At 40.2% G+C, this 13173-nt stretch overlaps 1 long non-coding RNA gene across 1 annotated transcript in view; it reads left to right on the plus strand.

The window, feature by feature from the left end:
- Window positions 1–13173, plus strand: part of LOC146397830 (uncharacterized) — a 149781-nt gene that overhangs the window by 110879 nt on the left and 25729 nt on the right. Inside the window, exons 3-4 of the long non-coding RNA XR_014825025.1 lie at window positions 4597–4712; window positions 4841–4999. This is a non-coding gene — a long non-coding RNA (uncharacterized LOC146397830). The remainder of the gene's footprint in view (window positions 1–4596; window positions 4713–4840; window positions 5000–13173) is intronic.

The raw sequence follows: 13173 nt of genomic DNA on the forward strand, positions 1-13173 counted from the left end.
GAGGAATAGAACTAAAATGGTTAGAGTTTAGGATTTAAACTGTCAGTGTAATGATTAAATATATAGGCACAAGAGTTAAACTCCCTGAGTACACCACTCTGTGTCACATGGGCTTAGGCTCTTAAATGCGCTGTACCTCAGTTTCCTCATCTGTAGGATGGGGATAATAATTGTACCTTCCTCATCGAGAAATTGTGAAACTTAAACATGATAATGGGCATAAAGCACTAAGAACAATTCTGGCCTTCAGTAAGACTATACAAAAAGTTAGATAGTATTTTATTACCAAATATAACTAATAATAGTATTCACTAAACTTTTGGAATTATGTCTTTTAAATTGGTAGCATTTGAAATTCTAAGGATCCAGATTTGTGATGAGAGCCATTGGACGATTTTTTTTCTTTGTAAATTTTTTTCATATTTTTTTTTTGGCCTCAAATACTTTTTCAAATATGTTATTATTGAATAGTCTTAGTTAATTAATTAATTATATTTGGCTGCACTTGCAACATACGAAATTTCCTGCATCAGGGATTGAACACAAGCCACAGCAGTAACCAGAGCCACAGCAGTGATAGTATCTGATCTTTAAGCTTCTGAGCCACCAGGGAACTCTGAATAGTCTTTTTTTTTTTTTTTTTTTGTCTTTTTGCCATTTCTTGGGCTGCTCCCTCCGCATATGGAGGTTCCCAGGCTAGGGGTCTAATTGGAGCTGTAGCCGCCGGCCTACGTCAGAGCCACAGCAACACGGGATCCGAGCCACATCTGCAACCTACACCACAGCTCACGGCAACGCGAGCAAGTCCAGGGATCAAACCCACAACCTCATGGTTCCTAGTCGGATTCATTAACCACTGCGCCACGACGTGAACTCCTGAATAATCTTAATTTATAATATTTGTTGTTTATTTTCTAGTTTTCAGTGAATAAGACCCAGGAATAACAGATAAGATTTTTTATTAAATTTTCCAATTTAATATTTTTATCACAGTTATATATTTATATTATTAAAAAATTAATTGTATTTTCTTATGGAAAAGAGCAGTTTCATGCCTCATTCCTTGACATCACTTTATCACTTGATTAAAATGGAGCATTAAAGTTTTTCTTCTTTTCTTTTGTAAGTAAAAGGAGTTCTCATCATGGGTCAGTGGAAAATAAATCTGATAGGCATCCATAAGGGTACAGATTAGATCTCTGGCCTCTCTCATTGGGTTGAGGATCCAGTGTTGCCATGAGCTGTGGTGTAGGTTGCAGACATTTGTTTGGATCTGGTGTTGCTGTGCCTCTGGCGTAGGCTGGTGGCTACAGCTCCAATTCAACCCATAGCCTGGGAGCCTCCATATGCCATAGGTGTGGGCCTGAAAAGACAAAAAAAATTTAGGGGGAGGTAATTTAAGATGATATAACTCTCCCCATCTCTCATGACAAAATCATTATGGACGGTATTTTCCTATTCAAATGATTCACTAATTATTTTGATAGTTAAATTGTCTCACATTTGGCCATAAGAGCCCCTTCACCATAGCTTCTCTGTTCTTTTGACATGTCCACATCTTTTTTTTTTTTTTTTTTTTTTTTTAGCACTTTCTGGGGACAAAAGGACTCATTCTTTCCCTGCCTCAGCCCTAAAGTCAATCATTTCCCTAAGGGGTACTGACTTAGCCGAGAATGGCTTAAGAAACTAAGATTTGTTTTCTAGGTGATACCCCCTGTTTTTGTCTGGGGTCACTCTCTAGGACCCACCCTCTCAGTGGGCAAGCACACATAGGTGCATTTACATGTGTATGCATCTATATTCGTCTCTCTCTCTCTCTTAAAATAATGAGTTTACCCCATTATCTTCAATTCCAGTCAGATCCATAGGGTTCATTCTAGTTTTCTCCCTTTTCAACTTGTAACTTCTTTAGGAATGAGAAACCAGGCTCTCCTAATCCTTAATATATTTACTTATCTGGTAAATCTCTGTGTTTATAACCAATTTTACGTTGCTGCTCTTCCCCCTACAGATGCCCTCTTCAGCCTGGTAAGGCTCTGACACTTCACATCCAGGCCCTTATCTCTCCTGATGCCCCTATGGTCATCCTCCTTATGCCTCTGGCAGTCTGACAGCCCACATAAGCACCCCTGCACCACACACACACACACACACACACACACACACACACACACACACACACACACACACACACCTGCTCCAACTCTGACACCCCACACCTGCAGCCCCACCCCCCTACACCCCTGTGGATACCAGTCTTCTATGTCCCACCTAATAGCTCTTGGACTGAATTGTTCCAGAAAGAAAGGATAAAGGGCAACACAAACTTTGTGCATTTTCTTAGGTCATTTTGCTGGTGCTATTTCTAGCATCACCAGTAATGAGATTTTGCTGAAGTTGACTGATCAGCAGAACTCAGCATATCCAGACATGTGGCCAAGCTGCAGGCTACTGCAGACACTAATTCTTGCTTTCCAGCAGTCTCAAGTGGCGGGTCATCAGATAGGTCCTCCTTTTACTTCTAATGAGCGTTGTTACCGGTAATGACTAAGGGGAGGGTTATTTAACTAACAGTTTCAGATCTTGTTGTACAGTTTCTTTGTAGCTAACTAGGTTTCGCTTTCAAGTTCACCTAGGCATGAGGTTGGAATTTGGCTTCATAATGAGCTTCTTTGCTAACACTGCCCATGTTATTAGCTTCTTCTCATTGGTTCTAGGGTATGGTACAGAAATATGTCATTTCTTCAAAAGAAATTAATATAATGTGGGCATTTGGGGCTTTGTCCACACTGTTGCCATTTCATTCTGTTGAAAAGGAAATCCCACCCACACTGTGCACAGTCCCTTGGACATACGGCTGTAGTAATGTGTGACTTTAGCACCTCTGCTTTGAAGAATTAGGAGCAGTGGAGTCTAGGTTTCCCTTTCCCCCCCCCCTAGATTAGGCAAAGTGCATTTATAAGCTTTGACATTTCCTAGGAATGAGTTTTGATGAAACCAGGTCTTTGTTTGTTGGCTGTGGCATACAACGCCTTGGTGTGTGATCTCAATTCCCAGTCCAGGGATTGAACCCTGGCTTCAGCGGTAAAAGTGCTGAGGCCTAACCACTAGACCACTAGGAAACTCTCCAAACTGAGTTTTTGATGTAAGAAAATCACTTGCTGTCTTCAGGTTCTGTTGGAAAATGTTCACATAGCCTATCCTTCTAGAATGAGGACGTTTAAGGGACCCTCTGGATTCACTAGCAGGGTCCTGGTTTGGACTAAGCCTTGCTTTACTTAGCAGGGAAAACATATCCTGTCTTTTCTTTTCCCTCTGTTTTCTTTCACTGACTGTTTCTATGGCTGGCCACCCCCACCCCCCACCGCCACCCCCAACTGTGGAGAAATATGCTACAAGTCCTTTAGACAGAAGATCTTGTGTTATATAAATAGAAAATAGGAGCCCTAATGGAGGAGGTAGCATATCTTTGCCGCTTTGGAAATGGAGTCAGGAGATTTGGGGTTCAGTCTCTGCCTCTGTGGCTGATAAGAACTGTAGAATGTTTGGAAGTTTCTTAAGCCATTAGGCCATCCAAGGGGGTGAGACTAGACCAGCAGTTTCTAACTGGCACTTTGTGGATCACTCAAGAGCTGCTCCTAGGGCTCCTGGTGACAGTCTCGGGGAACTTGGGGGATAGTCACCAAGAGGAATGCGAAGCAGTATGCTGTGATAATCTCCACTGTCTTTCTTTCTTTTTTTTAAACTTAAGTGTAGTTGATTTATAATATTTCAATTTCTGTTATACAGCAAAGTGACCCAATCATACACAGTTCCCATAGTTCCCTGTGCTGTTCAGTAGGACCCCATTGCCCATCCATTCCAAATGTTAGTTTGCATCCACCAACCAAACTCCCCTCTATCCCACTCCCTCCCTCCTCCCCCTTGGCAACCATAAGTCTGCTCTACATGGCCATGAACCACCTTTCTTTTGTAGATAGGATCATTTGTGCATATTTCAGATCTCTTTCTGACTTCGCTTAGTATGAGAATCTCTAGTTGCATCCATGTTGCAGCAAATGGCATTATTTTGTTCTTTTTTAATGGCTGAGTAGTATATATGTACCCATTGTATATATGTAAACCATCTTCTTAATCTGTTCATCTGTTGATGGATATTTAGGTTGTTTCCATGTCTTGGTTGTCGTGAATAAGCTGTGATGAACATAGGGGTGCATGTATCTTTTTGAATGAAGTTTTGTCTGGATAGATGCCCAGGAGTGGGATTGCTGGATCATATGGTAGTTCTATATTTAGTTTTCTGAGGTACCTCCATACTGTTTTCCATAGTGATTGTACCAGTTTACATTCCCACCAACAGTGAAGGAGGGTTCTCTTTTCTCAATCTCCATTGCCTTTTATGTTGAGTGGCAGCAGCAGCTCACCTTTCATGTTACAGCTTAGTTGTTCTTTTTGTTTGATTTGAAGAAAAGCATCCTTATAAAATAAAACAAAACAAGGACAAATCAAAAGCCGTGAGACTCTTAAAAGTGCCACATATTTAGGGGTCTCCTGTGATATTTATGTATCTCACATGCCGGTTCGTTTTGTTCTCAGAGCTGAGCCCCATCCGTGTTGATCTGGGACAACACGGAGATTCTGTCCGTACTCTGATGAATAGCAGTGGAGCCCTCATGACATGATGTCTGTTGGCTTGGACTTTGTTTGCACAGGTATGGAGAAGAGAAGAGGTGGAGGAAGCAGAGGAAATGTGGTTTTGTATGTCACTAGTTCAATTCACCCCCACCCCCAGCCTTTTCTGTTAAGTGAGGGAAGCTCCCCTGATCTGTGCTCTCCGTAGGACAGCAGTGTCGAGGCCTCCACATTTTTCTGGTGCTTTTGTGAGAAGCAGCTTGGCCACAACAGTGGGAGAAACTCAGCAGGGGACCCAGATACTGCCTTTCCTAGTCTCTGAGCTGTCTGATTGGGACAAAAGGAGCCGACTCCTCAAAGCCAGTCAGCAAGTTAGTTATTTATGCGGTCAGTTGTGGGGCACTCTAGAGCTTTCTCCTACCTAGGACTGTGTACATTTATTTCAAGAATGCAGTGTACCTATTGGGCTGGTGGTGTTTGGAATGGAGTGATATCTTTATCTGAGGCAGAGTAGCTCTCTGAGATTTATTTATGAGGTCAAGGGAGCAGAGAGCAAGGAGAGTAAGAGAGGTACAAACCAAACATTCAGCCTCCTAAAACCTTCAGTGATTTGTCTAAAACTATTGTGGGTTGAATCTACTAGGGGCTATGTACATCTTTTATTTTTTGCACTTCAGATAATTTAAGACTGACACCAGATTAAGAGGGAAAAAAGAATTAGTTAATTGTCCTTTTTTACATGAAGGATTAGAGAGAGAGAGAGAGAGAGTGTGTGTGTGTGTGTGTGAGTATGACTGGGTTACTTTGCTGTACAGCAGAAATTGACAGAACATTGTAATTCAAGTATAATAGAAAAAATAAAAATCTTACAAAAAAGAAAAATACTTGGTTATCTTCCAACCAAAAATAAAAGTATAATTTTCCTAGGAAAAAAAAAAAAAGAAATAATGAAAAGCTGTTCCTCTTAGGTGATCTGGAAAATTTCAGAATAGTATTAGAACTTCCTGAGTACATTTCCTTTTCTGGAAACCAGAGAGACCTGAGCTGAGGGGTTTGAGGTAGTGCTGTTTAGAGGCAGCTGCCTAGTTGGGATAATGCCAGATACATGGTTTCCAGATTTATTCAATTCATGGAATATTAAAATAAAAATAGTAATGCACTGTAATGTGTCACACTTGTGTGACTACCTGACTAGGCTTTCTGCCCACTTGTTTGGTCAGTACAAGTCTAGATACTGCTGTGAAAATGTTTTTTGGATGTGATTAATATTCAAATCAATAGACTTTGTATAAAGCAGATTACTCTCCATGATTGCCTTAATGTGGGTGGGCCTCATCCAATCAGTCGAAGGCCTTAAGAAAAAAGACCAAGTGTTCCTGAAGGGGAAGAGATTCTGCCTCTAGACTGCTGTTAGGCTCAAGACTGCAACATTAACTCTTGCTAGAATTTCCAGCCTGCCCTGCAAATTTTGGACTCTCCAACCTCCATAATTGTCTGAACCAATTCTCTGAAATCAGTCAACCCCTCTCCTATCCCATCTCTGTCTATCTATTTACATACCTACCTACCTATCCCTGTTGGTTTTGTTTCTCTGAAGAACCCTGAGTGATGCACCAACATAAGATTGTGGTTTCAAGTTTTACCAAATAAGGACTCCAAACAGGTAAATAAAAATGAAAACCTACCTACCATCTACTGTCATCCTCACCTCATGAAGGAAAGCGCAGCTTTCTACTCCCATAATAGGAAAGATGTAATCTCAGAATAAAGGACAGTTCTATTGACTGAAGAAGCTATGTCCTACCAAATAGCTTACTATACTGCCTTTACATTTTTCATTTTCTGTGAACAAGTGGAAATGTCTGAGCCAGTCTTTAGGAGATGTGCTGTAGGTGACCCAGCTTCTGGTTATGTGGGAGAACCATCCCACTTTTAGTCTTAAGATAACAGTCTCCCAAAATATTTTTCACTGATAAAAGAATGTGGCAAAGTAATGAGTTAAAGACTTACAGTTCTTTTTTTCTTTTTACAATCAGTGTGTAGAGAATCATGGAGTTGTTTATGAGCCATCTTCATTCTGCCATCTTTTCTTTTTTGTTACAGATGATCATAGAAATATCTTGCTATAAAACACTTCACAGTTTCTTCTTAATGAAACCACACTTCCTTTATGTCCTTTCAGCTCAGGTGTGCTATTTATGCACAGGCTGAGGATATTTTTCATCACAGGTTTCTTAACATTTATTATCCTCATAAGAGTGTGAGAGCTGGAAGTTCCCTAAAGATCACCAAATTTATTTCCACTTTTGACAAGCGAGATAGCAGAGGCTAAAAGAGGTGCAGTGGAGCCCAGGGGTAACGGAGAAGGGTTTGAACCCAAGTTCCTCAATTTCAGTTTAGCAATAATAGCCTTGCTCATTATGACTTCCTCTTCTGCCTTCATCACTTTCATTTTAGTTAACTCCCGCAGAAGAGCCCTTCTCCTTTTACATATATTTTCTTTGAAGTTACAGATCTGGTGGGATTCATCCCAGGTTCACAAGGATGGTCCTACATATGCAAATCAAACGTCATACACCACATTGATAAAAGAAAAGTAAAAAACCACACGATCATCTCAATAGATGCAGAAAAAGCATTTGACAAAGTCCAACATCCATTCATGATAAAAACTCTTACCAAAGTGGGTGTAGAGGGAATATACCTTAACATAATAAAAGCCATTTATGACCAACCCACAGCAAATATAATACTCAATGGAGAAAAGCTGAAAGCCTTCCCACTAAAATATGGAACAAGACAAGGATGCCCACTCTCACCCCTTGTACTCAACATAGTATTGGAAGTCCTAGCCACAGCAATCAGACAAACAAAAGAAATAAAAGGTATCCAAATTGGAAGAGAAGAGGTAAAATTGTCACTCTGTGCAGATGACATGATACTATATATATAAAACCCTAAGGACTCAACCCAAAAACTACTTAAACTGATCAACAAATTCAGCAAAAGATCAAGATATAAGATTAACATTCAGAAATCAGTCACATTTCTGTATACTAACAATGAAATATTAGAAAAGGAATACAAAAATACAATACCTTTTAAAATTGCACCACCCAAAAATCGAATACCTGAGAATATACCTGACCAAAGAGGTAAAGGACTTCTATGCTGAGAACTATAAAAAACTCATCAAGGAAACTAAAGAGGATTCAAAGAAATGGAAAGATATTCCATGCTCCTGGGTTAGAAAAATTAATATTGTAAAAATGGCCATACTACCCAAAGCAGTCTACAGATTCATTGCAATACTTATCAAATTACCTATGACATTCTTCACAGAACTAGAACAAACAATCCAAAAATTTATACGGAACCACAAAAGACCCAGCATTGCCAAAGCAATCCTGAGAAACAAAAACCAAGCAGGAGGCATAACTTTCACAGACTTCAGGCAATATTACAAAGCCACAGTCATCAAAACAGTGTGGTACTGGCACCAAAACAGACATACAGACCAATGAAACAGAATAGAGAACCCAGAAATAAACCCAGACACCTACGGTCAATTAATCTTTGACAAAGGAGGCAAGAATATAAAATGGGAAAAAGACAGTCTTTTCAGCAAGGGGTGCTGGGAAACCTGGACAGCTGCATGTAAATCAATAAAAGTAGAACACACCCTCACACCATGCACAAAAATAAACTCAAAATTAGACATAAGACACCATCAAACTCCTGGAAGAGAGCATAGGCAAAACATTCTCTGACATCAACCTTACAAATGTTTTCTCAGGTCAGTCTCCCAAAGCAACAGAAATCAAAGCAAAAATAAACCAATGGGACCTAATCGAATTGACAAGCTTATACATAGCAAAGGAAACCATTAAAAAAAAAACAAACCCCAAAAGACAACCTACGGAATGGGAGAAAATAGTTTCAAATGATGCAACTGACAAGGGCTTAATCTCTAAAATATACAAACAACTTACGCAATTCAACAGCAAAAAAAGCCAACAACCCAATGGAAAAATTGGCAAAAGACCTGAATAGACAGTTCTCCAAGGAAGATATACAGATGGTCAACAAGCACATGAAAAAATGCTCAACATCACTAATTATTAGAGAAACACAAATCAAAACTACCATGCGATACCACCTCACACCAGTAAGAATGACCATCATTAATAAGTCCATAAATAACAAGTGCTGGAGAGGGTGTGGAGAAAAGGGAACTCCCCTGCACTGTTGGTGGGAATGTAAGCTGGTATAACCACTATGGAGAACAGTATGGAGGTACCTTCGAAATCTATACCTAGAACTACCACATGACCCAGCAATCCCACTCTTGGGCATATATCCAGACAAATCTTTCCTTTAAAAAGACACATGTACCCTCATGTTCATTGCAGCACTATTCACAATAGCCAAGACATGGAAATGTCCATTGACAGAAGACTGGATTAGGAAGATGTTGTATAGATACACAATGGAATACTACTCAGCCATAAAAAAAAACAACATAATGCCATTTGCAGCAACATGGATGGAACTAGAGACTCTCATACTGACTGAAAGTAAGTCAGAAAGAGAAAAACAAATACCATGTGATACCACTTACATCTGGAATCTAATATATGGCAAAAATGAACCTTTCCACAGAAAAAATCATGGACTTGGAGAATAGACTTGTGGTTGCCAGGGGGGAGGGGGAGGGAGTGGGATGGACTGGGAATTTGGGGTTAATAGATGCAAAATATTGCCTTTGGAATAGACGAGTAATGAGATCCCTGCTGTATAGCACTTGGAACAATATCTAGTCACTTATAATGGAGTCTGATAGTGTGAGAAAAAAGAATGTATACATGTATGTGTGACTGGGTCATCCCGCTGTACAGTAGAAAATTGACAGAACACTGTAAGCCAGTTATAATGGAAAAAAAATAAAAATCATTATAAAATAAGTCACAGATCTGAAACTCTTGTGTTTAGCTGTGTCTTGGCTTTCTTCCACCTTGTGCATACTGAGAGCCTCTGTAAACCTCCTTTTATCTAGGTTTCACATTTCCCCACTTCCTTCTGCTGAAGCTTGATACTAACTGATCTATAAGGTCTTAGCCTTCAAATCAGTCTTAGTCCGCTCTTGCCTTTAGGACCAATTACTGAGTGGACAAATGAAAATAATTTCTTGGAAATTATTGCTTAAGTTAAAGCTACAGAATTCATTTTGTTTCTTCTATACTAGTTAGAGGAGCTTTTCAAATTTTTCATTTTTCCCACACTTGAAATTTAATCTATTGAGTAGGGTTTTGTGAACCACTAATTTATCTTAGGTCCAGGTTCTATGTTCAGTAGTGCTTTCAATTTAGTTTTCTCCAATTACAAAAACACTCCCTCTCTGTGTGTATTTATAGCAACAAAATCTGAATGCAAATTTAGAGAAATTCAACCAATCTCTATCTCATTTAAAAAGTCTGGCAACCATCCCTGCTATAGCCAGGTACCTCGAGAAGCAGGTATTTAGCACTTTATCACTTCCCTTGAGCAGACCCCATCATCTTTTCCTTTTATCTCAAAGAAATTAAAAACAGGTACTCTCTGAAGTTACTCTCCAATGAATCGCCCTCAAATACTTTCATCTGCAGTTTTGCATTCTCTCCAATGGCATAAGCCTGAGATGAACCTAGACCTCTTCAAGGACAATTCATTTTAGGTGTGCTAGACTGTTCTGCCTCTTCAGTATGTTACTCCTTTATTGCTACCTCTCCATCCCAGCCTTTCCACTAAATCTGTCTTCTCAGTATTTATTCATGTTTAACTACTTCCCAACTTGAAAGCAAACCTTAGACACACAATCCTAACTTCCTCAACTTTATGGTTAAACTTTCTAGAGCTCATACCCCAAATCCAATCCCCTACTTCCCTACTCACACTCCAGTTCATTGCCATCTACTTTTGGTCCCATAGGTCCATTGAAACTGTTCTAATTGAATTCCTGGTTGTTAAACACAGTGGACCTTTGGACCTTTTTCAACTCTTATTTATTTAATCCTTGGGCAGAATCCTTTTCAGTTGGCCAATAAAGCCCTATTGGCTTTTATGTCCCCTAGCCCCGAAGCCTACAGGCCTTGTTAAGAGTTCCTGGAATACAATCTCAATTCGATGGAATAATTAAAGTGGTATATAGGTGGGAGCCAAATAGTGAAGGCTTTTAATGCTGAGCTGTGGGGATTCCTTTTTGTTCTCTAGGCAGTAGTAATATAGAAAAGTCTGAGCAAGGAAGAAGAAATACCACATCTTTTGGGAAGTAAACCCTGAGGCAGTGGATGGTTTGGACCAGTGGTTTGCAAAGTCCTGTGTAGACCAGCATGAGCAGCATCTCTTGAGACTCTGATAGATGAAATTCTTAGGTCCCACTTCTGACCTATTGATTCAGAAGCTCTGGAGGTGCAGCCATGTGATGTATGCTTCCTGAAACTCAAAGTTAGAGAACCACTGGTTTGGAGGAGAAACAGAGACAGAACAAATTCAAGTCATCAAAGGCCTGAAATAGTCAGAGAGGTGTTGTGGAGAGTGGGGTCTGTGGATGAGGGCCTTAAGTACTTTTGTGTGGGGGTAGTAGCTATTGATTTAGAGGACGTGCAATCCTAGTGCTGCATTTACTCATTCATTCAACATATGCTTTACTGGGCTGGGGCCATTTAGTATCATCAGCGAGAACAGAGGTCAAGCCATAGCTGAAGTTATGATCATCACTGTTTGTATTCAATCACTTCCTTCAAAGTCCTGGTGGGTACAAACTGTGATCGTGGTCAGTAATTAGTGGAGAGCAGTGAGACGTGCTCCAGTCACCCCACCTGGGAACAATGAACTTTTTTTAACAGGAAAACTGACATCAATGTTACCAAAAGCTTTAATTTTTTTTTTCAAAGTCTTTTCATTAGTTTCTGCTGACCCAGCAGGTGGACCAAGTAGTCCTGAGGGATAGTTGAGGGAACTCGCAGTAGTTTCATTCTAGAAACCAATTTTGTAGGATCTCAGAATGGGACAGTACTGGCCATGGATATCATGGATGAAGTGAGGCATAACAGGCTCTCAGTTACAAGCCAGAGAAGGTAACTGATTGATTTAGGCTAGAAAGAAATTTATGCCTAGAGATCGCCCAGGAAGCTTGGAAACCAGGCAGCAGCGAAGGTGATTGTGTACTAGGTTCATGGCCAAATTCACACAGAGCAATGGCTACTGTTGCCCTCACTGGGTGTGAGATACCAGATGGTTCCCCTACTGGTAGGTAGATGCTGCTGCTCTCAGCTTGAATCCTTCCCTACCCAGCTGTTTCACCAGTTAGGGTGGAGTGTCCCAGATGCAAGGAAGTTGGGTTAAGTTTTTGCTTCCACAGGTAAAAGTGGCCTGTGACATTTGAACACTGGAACAGGATTCAGATGCAGAGCACACCTTTCCCACCCCCCAAAAGACAAAAATCCACTGATGGAATGGAATTTAAGATAGAAGGGACCTAAGACATCTAGATCAGATTCCAAAGATAAAACCTGTTAAAATTCTTTAATGCATAATTTAGAATACCAGTATAGAAATGATATAAAAGCTGTGGCAGCTCTCCTTTCTATCCAACTTATTCACACCTACTTGCCACTCCCTAAGACACCTGCAAAAGATTCTGGGTCCTATAATGACATTTAAAAATGAGGACAAATGTGGAGTCCTGCTGTGGCACAATGGGATTGGCAGTATCTTGGGAGCCCTGGGACGCAGGCTTGATACCCAGCTCGGCACAGTGGGTTAAGTGTGTTGCTGCAACTGCAGCTTAGGTTGCAACCGCGGCTTTGATCTGATCCCTGGCTTGGGAACTCCATGTGCTGGGAGATAACCAAAAAAAAAAAAAAAAAAAAAAAAAAAAATGAGGGCGAACAATCATACAAGTGTTTGAAAATTATTTTTTTGGCTGTTCCAGAGGCATGCAGAAGTTCTCAGGCCAGGGATCAAGCCTGCACCACAACAGCAATCCAGGCCGCCCCAGTGACAATACAAGATCCTTAACCTGCTGTGCCACAGAACTCCTGAAAATTCTCAGGGAGGCTCAGAATCTGGGCAGGAACAAAGGTGATGAAGTAGCAGTAGGCTTACATTTTACTACCTACAAAGCGTAGTGAATTCAGGCTTAGAGAAGTGAGGAGTTTCCCTTAACATCAAGGAGTAGTTAAAGCTAAACAGGAGAACAATTTCATTTGTGGTCTGACATTCTTTCCAGTACTTTCTCCAAAACAGATTCTCAGTCTTCAGTGCTTCTTTCATAAAACAGTAATCTGACTTAGACTGTTAGGCTTTGAAGAGACTTTCAATATTCTCTTAGCAACCCATAAAATGTTTCCATTCTCAAACATCCCTGATTTTGTAATCTGCCTCTGATCTCTTGCACAACTGTCTTTGTTTCTTAATGTAAAATTATTACCACAAGGTATATAAATTACTTTAAAAATCATTTGTGGGAAAAATGGTAATTTAATATTCAGATTCATAATG

Source organism: Sus scrofa, chromosome 13 (genome assembly GCF_054392235.1).
Source record: "Sus scrofa isolate SSC_HxYL_T2T_F1_AM1 chromosome 13, Sscrofa_HxYL_maternal_Yorkshire_Landrace_v2.0, whole genome shotgun sequence".
Taxonomy (NCBI): Eukaryota; Metazoa; Chordata; class Mammalia; order Artiodactyla; family Suidae; genus Sus; species Sus scrofa.